The 14,422-nt window shown below is 40.1% G+C and overlaps 1 long non-coding RNA gene and 1 pseudogene across 1 annotated transcript in view; both read right to left on the bottom strand.

The window, feature by feature from the left end:
* Positions 1-14,422, bottom strand: part of LOC141373610 (uncharacterized) — a 229,928-nt gene that overhangs the window by 108,706 nt on the left and 106,800 nt on the right. The gene's annotated exons all lie outside the window — the stretch shown is intronic.
* Positions 4,752-14,422, bottom strand: part of LOC112821323 (nucleoplasmin-2 pseudogene) — a 13,222-nt pseudogene continuing 3,551 nt past the window's right edge.

Here is a 14,422-nt window from a genome sequence, read left to right as displayed (position 1 = left end):
CTATATTTCAACTTGAAATTCCTTTATCCTGAACTAACAGCCCACACATCTAGCACATGGTTTGTTATGCTCTGCCTAGTTTGAGGAAGTTCTGTGAGACATAAATAATAAACCCCAAAGTACAGACTGCTGAGTAACAAAGAAAAAACACCTGAATAATGCATTTAGTTTGACGTCATCGTTCATTGATAAACTGAAATTCCTCTCCATTAATATATTTACCTTTCACAATAGGAAAAATAATGGGCTACAAGTACCATATTTCATCAATGTTCTAACTTTCCATTAAATTAATAGACTTAAAAATTTGTCTTAAGCCTTTTTTTTCTTCTGCTTCTTAACTACTAAAGGGCAAAAATGCATTCTCTGAAAGAACCTCATCAATACTCTCATTGTAGGTCACACTTCCTGGAGGGTCTATTTGCCAGTTCTCCTGCCTCTACAGATCTTACTAATCATTGATCCTGATTATGTTTTCATACATTAAAAAAATCATAATTCTTTGGTGACAGATTTAGTTTCAAAATATTATTGGTGGTAGAGGGGGGATGGGTTAGCCCGGGTATTAAGGAGGGCACGTATTGCATGGAGCACTGGGTGTCATATGCAAACAATAAATAAATAAAATAAAATCCAAAAAAAAATATTGGTGGTATTTGGGTATCTGCAAAGATTTAGAAGACAAGTATAGGATATTAGGGGGCAAAATTTAAGACTGGCCTGAGGAAACTCCAGTGTAAAAGTGGGCAACAAGTTTTCAAACTCTGCTAGGGAGCAATATGAGAAAGCTCTAAAGCCAACCAATAACACTAGCCTCTCTTGTTTAAAGAACTCAGTGAAGGGTTTGTTACTGAACAGTTACCCTGAAAAGTCTATCTCAGCCAGACACATGTGAGCATGTGAACTGCTGTTGAAAAATCTGTACAGAGAGCAATTAATTTTTGCATCTAGAACTCTGGCTCTGGGCCTAGAAGAACTGTTTTCATACCCATTCACCTCTGGAATTTTTCATGATAACATTGTAACATCTTTATACTTGACAAGTAAATTGCCTCTATCTTGAAAGCAAGCACTTTAAAGAAGCTGAAGTTAAAAGACCCCCCACCCCTCAGGAGTACAAATTTCAGAAAACAATAATGTAGACACAGTCTTATTTAGCAATCCATCATAATGAAACAGGGCTTCTAGAAGAAGAGCTGAAGATAAAATGAATGTATCTTGTAATATCCATGCACAGATATATAAGTAGCATGGTAAGGGAATAGAAAAAAGGGAGAAGAAAGGAAGTTAGAGGATTGTTTTATCCAAGCAGCATTATGGCTTTTGGGAAGAAGGAAAGGCTGGTCCTAACCTACCTTAAGTGTACCTAAACAACAACAATATAGTCTTTCAGAAACCAGACCCACATGTGGAGACTTATGGCTCCTATTCACAGGAACTGTGCTCAGCCAAACACCAGCGCCTGGACTAGGGTAGACTGAGGGGCAGGGCTCAACATTCTCAGGATGGGGTGAGTACAGGCTCATCCCTGAGAGTGAGTGCCTCCTTAGATGTTGAGCCCTGAGCACCTCACTCACCTCACCCTAGTTCAGGTGCTGCCATATGCTCTGTGATAATACTCCTGTGATACATTTTTCAAAGTAATGCCTTACACTTCATTTCACTGAAGTTGTACAGCAACCCTAGGAATTAGCTATATAATCACCCTCATTTTGCAGATGAGGAAACTGAAGCTCAGGGTTAAATGGTTGACCCAAGTACTCCACCAGTAAGTAGGGTATCAAGACTTGAATGGAGGCCTTCTGACTTCAACCCTGGCAGTCTTCTACTCAGTACCCCACTTGTGTGCCACTCGGGAAAGTTTATCTCTGGATTCCAAGGGCATGCCTTCCAGCAAGCATCAAGGAAGTATTCAATATACAGTCCCATGAACACAAGCTAAAAATACTTGAAGTCACAATAAACTTTCTAGCTAGTCACCCAAACTCTATTTAGAACCAGCACCAAGAATTATGTAACTATGCCAAAAAAAAAATCCTTAATCTATGTTCTGTAATATATAGACATACTTTGTATGGCTTTTGAGCAAGACTTAAATATACCCTCAAAAAGTCCACTCTAGGGGCGCCTGGCTGGCTCAATCGTTAAGCGTCTGCCTTCAGTTCAGGTCATGATCCCAGAGTCCTGGGATCGAGCCCCAAATCGGGCTCCCTGCTCAGCGGGAAGCCTGCTTCTCCCTCTCCCACTCCCCCTGCTTGTGTTCCCTCTCTTGCCGTGTCTCTCTCTGTCAAATAAAAAAATAAAATCTTTAAAGAAATTTTTTTTAAAAAGTCCACTCTATATTATCCAAACTCATGATATTCCCTTACAATATAAAGAAACAAACCCATCTAAATAAAACGTTGACATGGAGATAATAAGACTCACTGTTGTCTAACCCAACACTGTCCCAAAAGGACATATAGGATTCTGGTTATATGTTGGTGGTTTTATTTAAATTATTTTAATATATTTTTATTGAAATGCAAATCTAAAAAAATTTTTAACCTAAAACCACTTCATAATATACTACACAAAATGATAAGATGTTTTTTAAATTCCTGGGAAATGAAGTTGTTCTGTGAAAAGCAGTTCTTGAATAAAAAATAGTGGAGAGTAGATTCAGTGCTTGTATTTTCCAGATGAATAAACGGACCCAGCTAAGAGAAGTGGCCTGTCCAAGGTCACTTGGTAGCAGGGCCATACTGCTTTCCTTGAACCTTGATGCCTCCTGATAATACAGCGGGCAATTTTACTTTCATGTTGAAAACAAATCAGAAATATTGTGCAACTCAGTTGTCTATTTTCTTAAACATGTTTAATGACTTTTATCTACTGTTGAAAGCTTCCCCCACCCCCCCCACCAGTTCAAGGGATATGACATTTATAACAAATTTCTGCATAATACTTAGATTCCCTATGCCATTTTGTGCAATGAAAAAGAATTACTATCAAAAAACAAAGATCACAAAGAGGAATTATAAATTTTGTCACAGAGAATTGCCTTTTCTTTTCTTCCTGTGCCTGATACCTACTCCTGGATGACTTTCTTATAATACTGAAACTCATCAAATACACTCCTTGCTTACTTTTCCAACTGGGTGCTTCCTTGACTGACATTTGTGCACAGAGGGGATGGGAGAAAGAGCCAATTCTCCAGGCAGGGAGCAGAAGAAGCAGTTTTAGCTTGGTGTCTGTAGCAAATAAGGTGGAGTGGTTTTTGATGCTAGGGCAGAAGTAGAAAAAGAATGTGTACACACAGATACATGCATATGTGTACCCCCGAGGGACATTTATATGCATTATCTTATTCAGTCTTCACAAGGACTTAGGAGGTAGGTACTATTGTTATCCCCAGTTTTTACATGAAGAAACTGACTTGTCCAAATGACTGACCTAAGATCACAGTTAGTAGGTGACAGAACCAGGATCTAAACTGAGGCTGTCTGACTCCAAAAACCCACAAGGAAGAAAATTTCCTCTCTTCTGTTTCTGGATAAACAAGATAATAAGGAGGAGGAATGTTTAATCTGTATCAGGAACAAGTAAGCCCGTAATGACTGAAGTCTTTAGAAGTCCTGTCTTCCTTATATAAAGTCTCTAGGACATAGATGGCCACTGTGGTAAGGCACATTATTTATGAAACTTATTTAAGAGCAAGAAAAGGCACAGAGAAAAGAGAAGAGAGAGAAGGGGCAGTAATAAGAGAGTATCATTAAAAGAGCAGAAACAGAATGACCTACTAGTAGTAATTATAGTTAAAAAATAAATTGTGACCAACTGTTGATGGTTTCACTGCTGAGTTCCACAAAACCTTCAGACAGCTCCCTGGATCACCCTTATATTGCTGTTTTCAGCGGCAAATGGGAGAAAGGTGAAATAGCCAGGTCAATGAAAGAAAAGTATTACCAGCATTTTGAAAGACAAAAAGGAGACTTTACAAACTGGAGGTTCTTTGCATCACAGACCCAAGTAAGTAATGCAGTTGTTTTTTTTTTTAATTGAGATAAAATCCACATAACATAAACTAACCATTAACTTTTTTCAATTTTTTATTGTTATGTTAATCACCATACATTACATCATTAGTTTTTGATGTAGTGTTCCATGATTCATTGTTTGCATATAACACCCAATGCAACCATTAACTTTTAAAAAATGTAAAATTCATTGCATTGAGTGCATTCACTTTGCTGAGCAATCATTACCTCTAACTAGATCCAAGACATTTTTCTTACCCTAAAAGGCAATCTTGTACCCACAGAAATGCAGTTTTGCCAAAATACTGTGAGAAAAACAAGCAAAAGAGAAGAAAGTAGAACAAATGGCAAGAAGTGACAAGTAGCTACTTAATGAACTTAAGAGAAACAAAATATTAAAAAAAACTTATTTAACAAATGTTTTGCTAAGACCTTATAATGGTTAATATATTGTGCTAAGGGATGGATACTTTGTAAAAAAATTTTTTTCTGGCAAAGAGAACTTTATTGTGGCCCCGAGACCAGCACTCTTCTCTCTAGGTCCTGCTAAAAGAGGATAGTTAGGGGTGAGGGGCTCTTGTATGGTCCCACCAACACCTCCATCATGGTCAGACCCAGATGGAGACCAGCCCAGGTGGTGGGACATCTTGGGTCTGCAGCATACCCTGAGGAAGGTCCATTCACAGACCCTGTCTCGGTTATGTTACTGTGGCTGCAGGCCTTCCTGGCTCCTCATTTCTTGGATCCTGGCTTTTTAGGTCTGAGTGTGGGTTTGACCTGTCTCACAGGGCTGTTGTCTTTATGACTGAATCTCACTGCTTCTCTGCTTTTTCCACTTCTTCTTTTCTTAGCAATGCTTGTCTGCTTCTGGGGCACCAGCCTCTTGACTTGCTGGACAGGGGCCTCCTCCTCCAGGAACATATCTACATCATCTTCTTTCTCCTCCTTCTCCTTCTCCAATTCCTAGGATAGATCTGAAATGTTCTAACATTCCTGGCCACTCAAGAACACAGGACCAGAGCCACCCTGGAGCTGGAAAGCGACTGGAGGAGAAAGCTCACAACCCATTATGATGACCGTGGATGGGACAGAGGCCTGAAGTGGGGTCATGGTGATGGGCTACATCTTCTTGTCCTCTGGGCTTGCTGGGGGCAGAATACCCATGACGTTCATTTCCTCTTTGGCTTTCTCCCCCAAGCAAATCATACTAAGCAACAGCTCACAGTCCTGCTTCGCTTCTTTCTGGGGTTTGAAGGTCCAAGTCTACTTCTTGTTTAGTTCACAGCCCCAGAGCATTGCTGCTACAACCTTTTTGGCTGTGCTGTTACTGCTGCTGCATTAGGATGTGGGAGGTAGCAAAAATGAATACAATCTAGCTTTTGTCTTCAAACAAGCTTGTAGTCTAATGACGAATTTAGACATGTAATCAAAGGGTATATAGGTAAGTGAAAGAAAAGGGACTAGAGAGAGAAGGGTTAAGATACCAAAGGAAGGTCATAGGAAGACCACTTGCTCTGTTTAAAGAAGAGTCTTGTGCATGGACCAGTGATGGTTTTTCCTTTAAGACTATGAAGTGCAGAAAAGTGCCAGGTAAACTGTGGAAATAGGTGAAGATTTACAGGGGCCTCTGAACTGCATCTCCACTCTCCAGGTAAAAATGAGGAAAAAAAGGAGCTAATTAAGGCTTCATGTTTTTGTCTTTATGGTGTATAGATCCTGTCACAAGAAAGTGCAGGCCAAATCCAGGAAACCTGGGGGGCAGGAGGAGATGTGAAAAGAAACTGTTGTTAGGCAATTTACAGCTATAATGGCATCATTTAGAAAAAAAAAAGAGCATTTAAAATATATAAAAAATAAGCAAGATTAACAAGTATGGATGCTAGCAAAATAAAAGTGGGACATAAGGAGGAATGTGGGGGTTGAGGATCTAAAAAGTATGATAGGAAATTATCAAAGGCCTCTTAAAGGAGATGTATACTTATAAAAGAATAAATAACAAAACCCAGGTATGAAAATAATCTTTCAGGGCCTACAGGAAATAAAAGAATAAATATAATAAATATGGCTTATATTAAATATAATATAAAACAGATAACTTACAAAATATCTTAACAAACAGTGGTTCTACAATAAAAATACTCAGGATAAGGGCAGCAACTACCATTACTTGGGCCATAACTAAATATTTTTGGAGTCACTCAGCCAAGAGTAGGGGAGAGGAAGAGATGAATTATAGTTTTAAAGGAAAAACATATGGGTCTTATTCAGAGGAAGGAGAAAGATGAGGAACAAATCACTATCTTGAAAATAAAGACTCAAAGCAGAAACATGAGGAACTACGGCTATGTAAAAAGTCAGAAGAATTGGACATATATGGGTAAAATACATTGAAGCAAATAGAGTTGGCAGAGAACTCCACAGCATTTAGAAGAGACGGAATGTTCTTGCTTTCGTGATGGATGAACAGTTATAAATAGGTGTAAATATGTTTAGAAATAAAACATGAGAATTGAGTTAATGAGGGTAAATGTGCTTGAACAATTATAAGCCAATATACAAATGAAAGGTTTTATTTAACGGTAAGGTAGCAGCTGTGTGCTTTCATATTCAGCCCAGACAAGGAGGGAAGAAGCATTTAGCAGAGCTCTTGCTCAGTTACCATAAAACCCAGTGACCACTGAGACAGCAAGTGTGCTGAAGACTGTGTCTCTCAATGACTACCATCTCTCCACTCTGTGGCTAGATAAACCTCTGGAAAACCTCTTTGTTGTGCAATCTTCGATTGGTATTTTTATAAAATTGAGGTAATTCACATACCATAATGTTCAGCCCTTTTAAAAATGTAGTTTAGTGGCTTTTAGTATATTCACAAAATTGGGTAACCATCACTGCTCTCTACTTCCAAACATTTTCATCAGCTCCAGAAGAAACCCCCTATCCATCAGCAGTCACCCTTATTTCCCTGCCCTCCAGCTGCAGGCAGCCAATAACCCACCTTCTGCCTCCAGGCATTTTCCTGTTCTGGAAACTCCATACAAATGGAACCATACAATAGATGGCTTTGGTGTCTGGCTTCTTTCACTAAACATAAAGTTTTCAAGGTTCATCCATGTTGTAGCAGGTATCAGTCCTACTTATGACTGAATAGTATTCCTTTGTATCAGTGTACCGCATTTTAACTATTCATCAATGGATGGACATTTCCAATTATTATTTTTCTTTCCTTTAATTTTTTTCAAGTTTGTTGATATTTGGTAATTAATTTTACATTCAAATAGATGTATTTCAAGTAGGTGATGTGGAAGTCTTTTTTTTTTAAAGATTTTTTTTAAATTTATTTATTCATGAAAGACAGAGAGAGAGAGAGAGGCAGAGGGAGAAGCAGGCTCCCAAGGAGCAGGGAGCCCGATGCGGGACTCGATCCCAGGACCCCGGGATCATGACCTGAGCCGAGGGCAGATGCTTAACCATCTGAGCCACCCAGGCACCCCAGTGATGTGGAAGTCTTAAGATTAATTTCAAGATACAGAATTTGTCGGGGGCGGAGCAAGATGGCGGAGGAGTAGGAGACCTGGATTTCGTCTGGTCTCAGGAATTCAGCTGAATAGGGATCAAACCATTCTGAATACCTATGAACTCAACAGGAGATCGAAGATAAGAATAGTAACAACACTCTGAACAGAGAAGCGACCACTTACTGGAAGGTAGGACGTGCGGAGAAGTGAATCCGAGGCGATATTCGGGAGGATAGACGGCGGGGGAGGGGGCCTCCGGCGGCCGCTTCTGGCAAGTGATAGAGCCGCGGAGCACAAAATTGGAACTTTTAGAAGTCGGCTCCTCTGAGGGACGTCGCTCCAGTGGCTAAGCAGGGGGTGGAACCCTCACGGGACAGTGTGCTCTCAGGACCCTCGGGGTCACAGAAAGACCGGGGGTGCCTGAGTGTGGCCGAGCTCCCAGGTATGGGAGCGGGGAAGCCCGCTGCAGAGACGGAGCCGAGGCGTGGGCTCTCAGCTCGGGGTTGCCATAAACTGTGATCCGCGGCCCAGTCGGGCTACTGCTCCTCCAGCAGGGACCCAACAAGTGGCAGAGCCGGGGAGACTCCCCTTCCTCCCCCGGGAGGAGCGGTGTGGAAGCGCACCACAGGGATCTGCTGGGTTTGGAGACTCCACACAGGGTTGGGTGCCAGACATAGAAACGCTCGGTCACAGGCCGGGTGAGCACGCAGTGCAGCCGGAGACCGGGGAGACGGGAGTGACTGCTTTTCTCTGGGGGCACACTGAGGAGCGGGGCCCCGAGTTCTCAGCTCCTCCCGGCGGAGGTTGGGAGGCCACCATTTTCACCCTGGTACTCCAAAGCTGTACCAAGAGCTTGCAGGGAACAAAAGCTCCTGAGAGCAAACCGGAGCAGCTTGCTTAGCCCGGACTCACAAGGGTGGGGCAATTCCACCTCTGGCAAAGACATTCAGGAACCACGGCAACAGGCCCCTCCCCCAGAAGATCAGCAGGAACAGCCAGCAAGCCAAGACCAAGTTTACCGATCAAGGAGAATGGGAGAACTCCAGAGCTAGGGGAATACTGCACATAGAATTCATGGCTTTTTTACCATAATTCATTAGTTTTTCAAAGTTAATTTTTTTAACTGTTTTAATTTTTCTTTTTCCCTTTTTCAAACATCTTATCAATCCCTTTTTTAAAAAAAACATTTTTTATTTTTCATTTTTAGAGTCATACTTTTATCCCTTCATAGTAGTTACCCTTATTTTTGGCATTTATAAATAAGTTGTTCCCTCTTTAAAATTTTGAGATACAATTTCTTCTAACAGATCAAAATATACCCTAAATCACTAGTGTATGGCTTTGTTCTATTCTCCTGCCTGATCACATTCTCTCCCTTTTTTTTCCTTTTTTTTCCTTTTTTCTTTTTCTTTTTAAATCTTCTTCTTTCTTTTTAAAAACAACTTTTTATCTTATCAATTCCTTTTATAAAATCTTTTATAATTTTCATCTTTACAGTCATCTTCCATCCCTTCATTGTATCAACCCTTATTTTGTACATATATAAGTCTTTCTTCCTTTAAAATTTTAGCAGGCACTTTCTTCTAACAGACCAAAATATGCCCAAAAGCTAGTGTGTGGCACTGATCTATGCACTAGCCTGATCATATTTGATCATATTCTGTTTTTTTTTGTTTTGTTCTGTTTTTGTTTGTTTTTATCTTTTTCTTTTCCTTTTTTTTTTCTCTTCTTTCTTTCCCTTTCTTGTCCCCTGGTTTCAGGTCTTTTCTGATTTGTACAGAGTATATTTGTTGGAGACGTTGTTAACCTGTTAGCATTCTGTTCTCTCATTCATCTGTTCTCCTCTGGACAAAATGACAAGACGAAAAAAATCACCTCAGCAAAAAGAACAAGAGGTAGTACCATCTGCCAGGGACCTACTCAATACTGACATTAGTACGATGTTGGACCTAGAGTTCAGAATCATGACTTTAAAGATACTAGCTGGGCTTGAAAAAAGTGTGGAAGTTATTAGAGAAACGCTTTCTGGAGAAATAAAAGAACTAAAATCTAACCAAGTCGAAATTAAAAAGGCTATTAATGAGGTGCAATCAAAAATGGGGACACTAACTGCTAGGATAAATGAGGTGGAAGAAAGAATCAGCGATATAGAAGACCAAATGATGGAAAATAGAGAGGCTGAGAAAAAGAGAGATAAACAACTACAGGATCACGAGGGCAGAATTCGAAAGATAAGCGATATGATAAGACTTAACAACATTAGAATAATTGGGATCCCAGAAGAAGAAGAGAGAGAGGGGCAGAAGGTATATTGGAGCAAATAATAGCAGAGAACTTCCCTCATGTGGGGAAGGAAACAGGCATCAAAATCCAGGAGGCACAGAGAACCCCTCTCAAAATCAATAAAAATAGGTCAACACCCCGACATCTAATAGTAAAACTTACGAGTCTCAGAGACAAAGAGAAAATCCTGAAAGCAGCTTGGGAGAAGAGATATGTAACCTACGATGGTAGAAACATTAGATTGGCAACAGACCTATCCACAGAGACCTGGCAGGCCAGAAAGGACTGGCATGATATCTTTGGAGCACTAAACGAAAAAATATGCAGCCAAGAATACTATATCCAGCTAGGCTATCATTGAAAATAGAAGGAGAGATAAAAAGCTTCCAGGACAAACAAAAACTAAAGGAATTTGCAAACACAAAACCAGCCCTACAAGAAATATTGAAAGAGGTCCTCTAAGCAAAAAGAGAGCCTAAAAGCAGCATAAATCAGAAAGGAACACAGACAATATACAGTAACAGTCACCTTACAGGCAATACAATGGCACTAAATTCATACCTTTCAATAGTTACCCTGAATGCAAATGGGCTAAATGCCCCAATCATTGTGCCCCAAGGCACAGGCTATCAGATTGGATTAAAAAACAAGACCCATCAATATGCTGTCTGCAAGAGACACATTTTAGACCCAAAGACACCCCCAGATTGAAAGGGGGTGGAAAACCATTTACCATGCTAATGGACACCAAAAGAAAGCTGGGGTGGCAATCCTTATATCAGACAAATTAGATTTTAAAACAAAGACTGTAATAAGAGATGAAGAAGGACACTATATCCTACTTAAAGGGTCTATTCAACAAGAAGATCTAACAATTGTAAATATCTATGCCCCTAACATGGGAGCAGCCAATTATATAAGGCAATTAATTGCCTAAACAAAAGCAAAGAAACACAAAGAAACACATTGACAACAATACAATAATAGTGGGGGACTTTAACACCCCCCTGATTGAAATGGACAGATCATCTAAGCAAAAGATCAACAAGGAAATAAAGACTTTAAATGACACACTGGACCAAATGGACTTTACAGACATATTCAGAACATTCCATCCCAAAGCAACGGAATACACATTCTTCTCTAGTGCCCATGGAACATTCTCCAGAATTGATCACATCCTAGGTCACAAATCAGGTCTCAACCAGTACCAAAAGATTGGGATTATTCCCTGCATATTTTCAGACCACAATGCTTTGAAACTAGAACTCAATCACAAGAGGAAAGTCGGAAAGAACCCAAATACATGGAGGCTAAAGAGCATCCTACTAAAGAATGAATGGGTCAACCAGGAAATTAAAGAAGAGTTAGAAAAATTCATGGAAACCAATGAAAATGAAAACACAACTGTTCAGAATCTTTGGGATACAGCAAAGGCAGTCCTGAGAGGAAAGTATATAGCAATACAAGCCTTTCTCAAGAAACAAGAAAGGTCTCAAATACACAACCTAACCCTACACCTAAAGGAGCTGGAGAAAGAACAGCAAATAAAGCCTAAACCCAGCAGGAGAAGAGAAATAATAAAGATCAGAGCAGAAATCAATGAAATAGAAACCAAAAGAACAGTAGAACAGATCAACGAAACTAGGAGCTGGTTCTTTGAAAGAATTAACAAGATTCATAAACCCCTGGCCAGACTGATCCAAAAGAAAAGAGAAATGACCCAAATCAACAAAATCATGAATGAAAGAGGAGAGATCACAACCAACACCAAAGACATACAATTATAAGAACATATTATGAGCAACTCTATGCCAGGAAATTAGATAACCTGGAAGAATGGGTGCATTCCTAGAGATGTATCAACTACCAAAATTGAACCAGGAAGAAATAGAAAACCTGAACACACCTATAACCACTAAGGAAATTGAAGCAGTCATCAAAAATCTCCCAACAAACAAAAGCCCAGGGCCAGATGGCTTCCCAGGGGAATTCTATCAGACATTTAAAGAAGAATTAATACCTATTCTCCTGAAACTGTTCCAAAAAATAGAAATGGAAGGAAAACTTCCAACCTCATTTTATGAGGCCACTATTACCTTGATCCCAAAACCAGACAAAGATCCCATCAAAAAGGAGAATTACAGGCCAATATCCTTGATGAACACGGATGCAAAAATTCTCACCAAAATACTAGCCAATAGGATCCAACAGTACATGAAAAGGATTATTCACCATGACCAAGTGGGATTTATCCCTGGGCTGCAAGGCTGGTTCAACATCCGCAAATCAATCAACGTGATACAATACATTAACAAAAGAAAGAACAAGAATCATATGATCCTCTCAGTAGATGCAGAAAAAGCATTTGACAAAGTACAGCATCCTTTCTTGATCAAAACTCTTCAGAGTATAGGGATAGAGGGTACATACCTCAATATCATAAAAGCCATCTATGAAAAACCTACAGTGAATATCATTCTCAATGGGGAAAAGCTGAGAGCTTTCCCCCTAAGGTCAGGAATGCGGCAGGGATGTCCACTGTCACCACTGCTATTCAACATAGTAGTAGAAGTCCTAGCCACAGCAATCAGACAACAAAAAGAAATCAAAGGCATCCAAATCGGCAAAGAGGACGTCAAACTCTCACTCTTTGCAGATGATATGATACTGTATGTGGAAAACCCAAAAGACTCCACCCCAAAACTGCTAGAACTCATACAGGAATTCAGTAAAGTAGCAGGATATAAAATCAATGCACAGAAATCAGTGGCATTCCTATACACCAACAACAAGACAGAAGAGAGACAAATCAAGGTAATCGATCCCATTTACAATTGCACCCAAAACCATAAGATACCTAGGAATAAATCTAACCAAAGAGGCAAAGGATCTGTACTCAGAAAACTATAAAATACTCATGAAAGAAATTGAAGAAGACACAAAGAAATGGAAAAACGTTCCATGCTCATGGACTGGAAGAACAAACATTGTGAAGATGTCAATGCTACCTAGAGCAATCTACACATTCAATGCAATCTCCATCAAAATACCATCCAGCTTTTTTAAAGAAATGGAACAAATAATCCTAAAATTTGTATGGAACCAGAAGAGACCCCGAATAGCCAGAGGAATATTGAAAAAGAAAAGCAAAGCTGGTGGCATCACAATTCCGGACTTCCAGCTCTATTACAAAGCTGTCATCATCAAGACAGTATGGTACTGGCACAAAAACAGACACATAGATCAATGGAACAGAATAGAGAGCCCAGAAATGGCCCCTCAATTCTATGGTCAACTCATCTTTGACAAAGCAGGAAAGAATGTCCAATGGAAAAAAGACAGTCTCTTCAACAAATGGTGTTGGGAAAATTGGACAGCCACATGCAGAAGAATGAAACTGGACCATTTCCTTACGCCACACACAAAAATAGACTCCAAATGGTTGAAAGACCTAAACGTGAGACAGGAGTCCATCAAAATCCTAAAGGAGAACATAGGCAGCAACCTTTTCGACCTCAGCCACAGCAACTTCTTCCTAGAAACATCGCCACAGGCAAGGGAAGCCAGGGCAAAAATGAACTATTGGGACCTCATCAAGATAAAAAGCTTTTGCACAGCAAAAGAAACAGTCCACAAAACCAAAAGACAACCGACAGAATGGGAGAAAATATTTGCAAATGATGTATCAGATAAAGGGCTAGTATCCAAAATCTAGAAAGAACTTCTCAAACTCAACACCCAAAGAACAAATAATCCAATCAAGAAATGGGCAGAAGACATGAACAGACATTTTTCCAAAGACATCCAAATGGCCAACAGACACATGAAAAAGTGCTCAACATCGCTCGGCATCAGGGAAATCCAAATCAAAACCTCAATGAGATACCACCTCACACCCGTCAGAATGGCTAAAATTAACAAGTCAGGAAACGACAGATGTTGGTGGGGTTGTGGAGAAAGGGGATCCCTCCTACACTGTTGGTGGGAATGCAAGCTGGTGCAACCACTCTGGAAAACAGTATGGAGGTTCCTCAAACAGTTGAAAATAGAGCTACCATACGATTCAGCAATTGCACTACTGGGTATTTACCACAAAGATACAAATGTAGGGATCCGAAGGGGTATGTGCACCCCAATGTTTATAGCAGCAATGTCCACAATAGCCAAACTGTGGAAAGAGCCAAGATGTCCATCGACAGATGAATGGATAAAGAAGATGTGGTATATATACACAATGCAATATTATGCAGCCATCAAAAGGAATGAGATCTTGCCATTTGCAACGACGTGGATGGAACTGGAGGGTGTTATGCTGAGTGAAATAAGTCAATCAGAGAAAGACATGTATCGTATGACCTCACTGATATGAGGAATTCTTAATCTCAGGAAACAAACTGAGGGTTGCTGGAGTGGTGGGGGGTAGGAGGGATTGGGTGGCTGGGTGATAGACATTGGGGAGGGTATGTGTTATGGTGAGCACTGTGAATTGTACAAGACTGATGAATCACGGATCTGTACTTCTGAAACAAATAATGCAATATATGTTAAGAAAAAAAAGAAGATAGCAGGAGGGGAAGAATGAAGGGGAGTAAGTCGGAGGGG

The sequence above is a fragment of the Callorhinus ursinus genome, unplaced genomic scaffold, assembly GCF_003265705.2.
Source record: "Callorhinus ursinus isolate GAN/ISIS: 27379988/994484 unplaced genomic scaffold, GSC_fseal_2.0 scaffold10, whole genome shotgun sequence".
Lineage (NCBI taxonomy): Eukaryota > Metazoa > Chordata > Mammalia > Carnivora > Otariidae > Callorhinus > Callorhinus ursinus.
The sequence above is the reverse complement of the archived record's forward strand: the minus strand, read 5'-3'. Positions and strand labels throughout refer to the sequence as shown.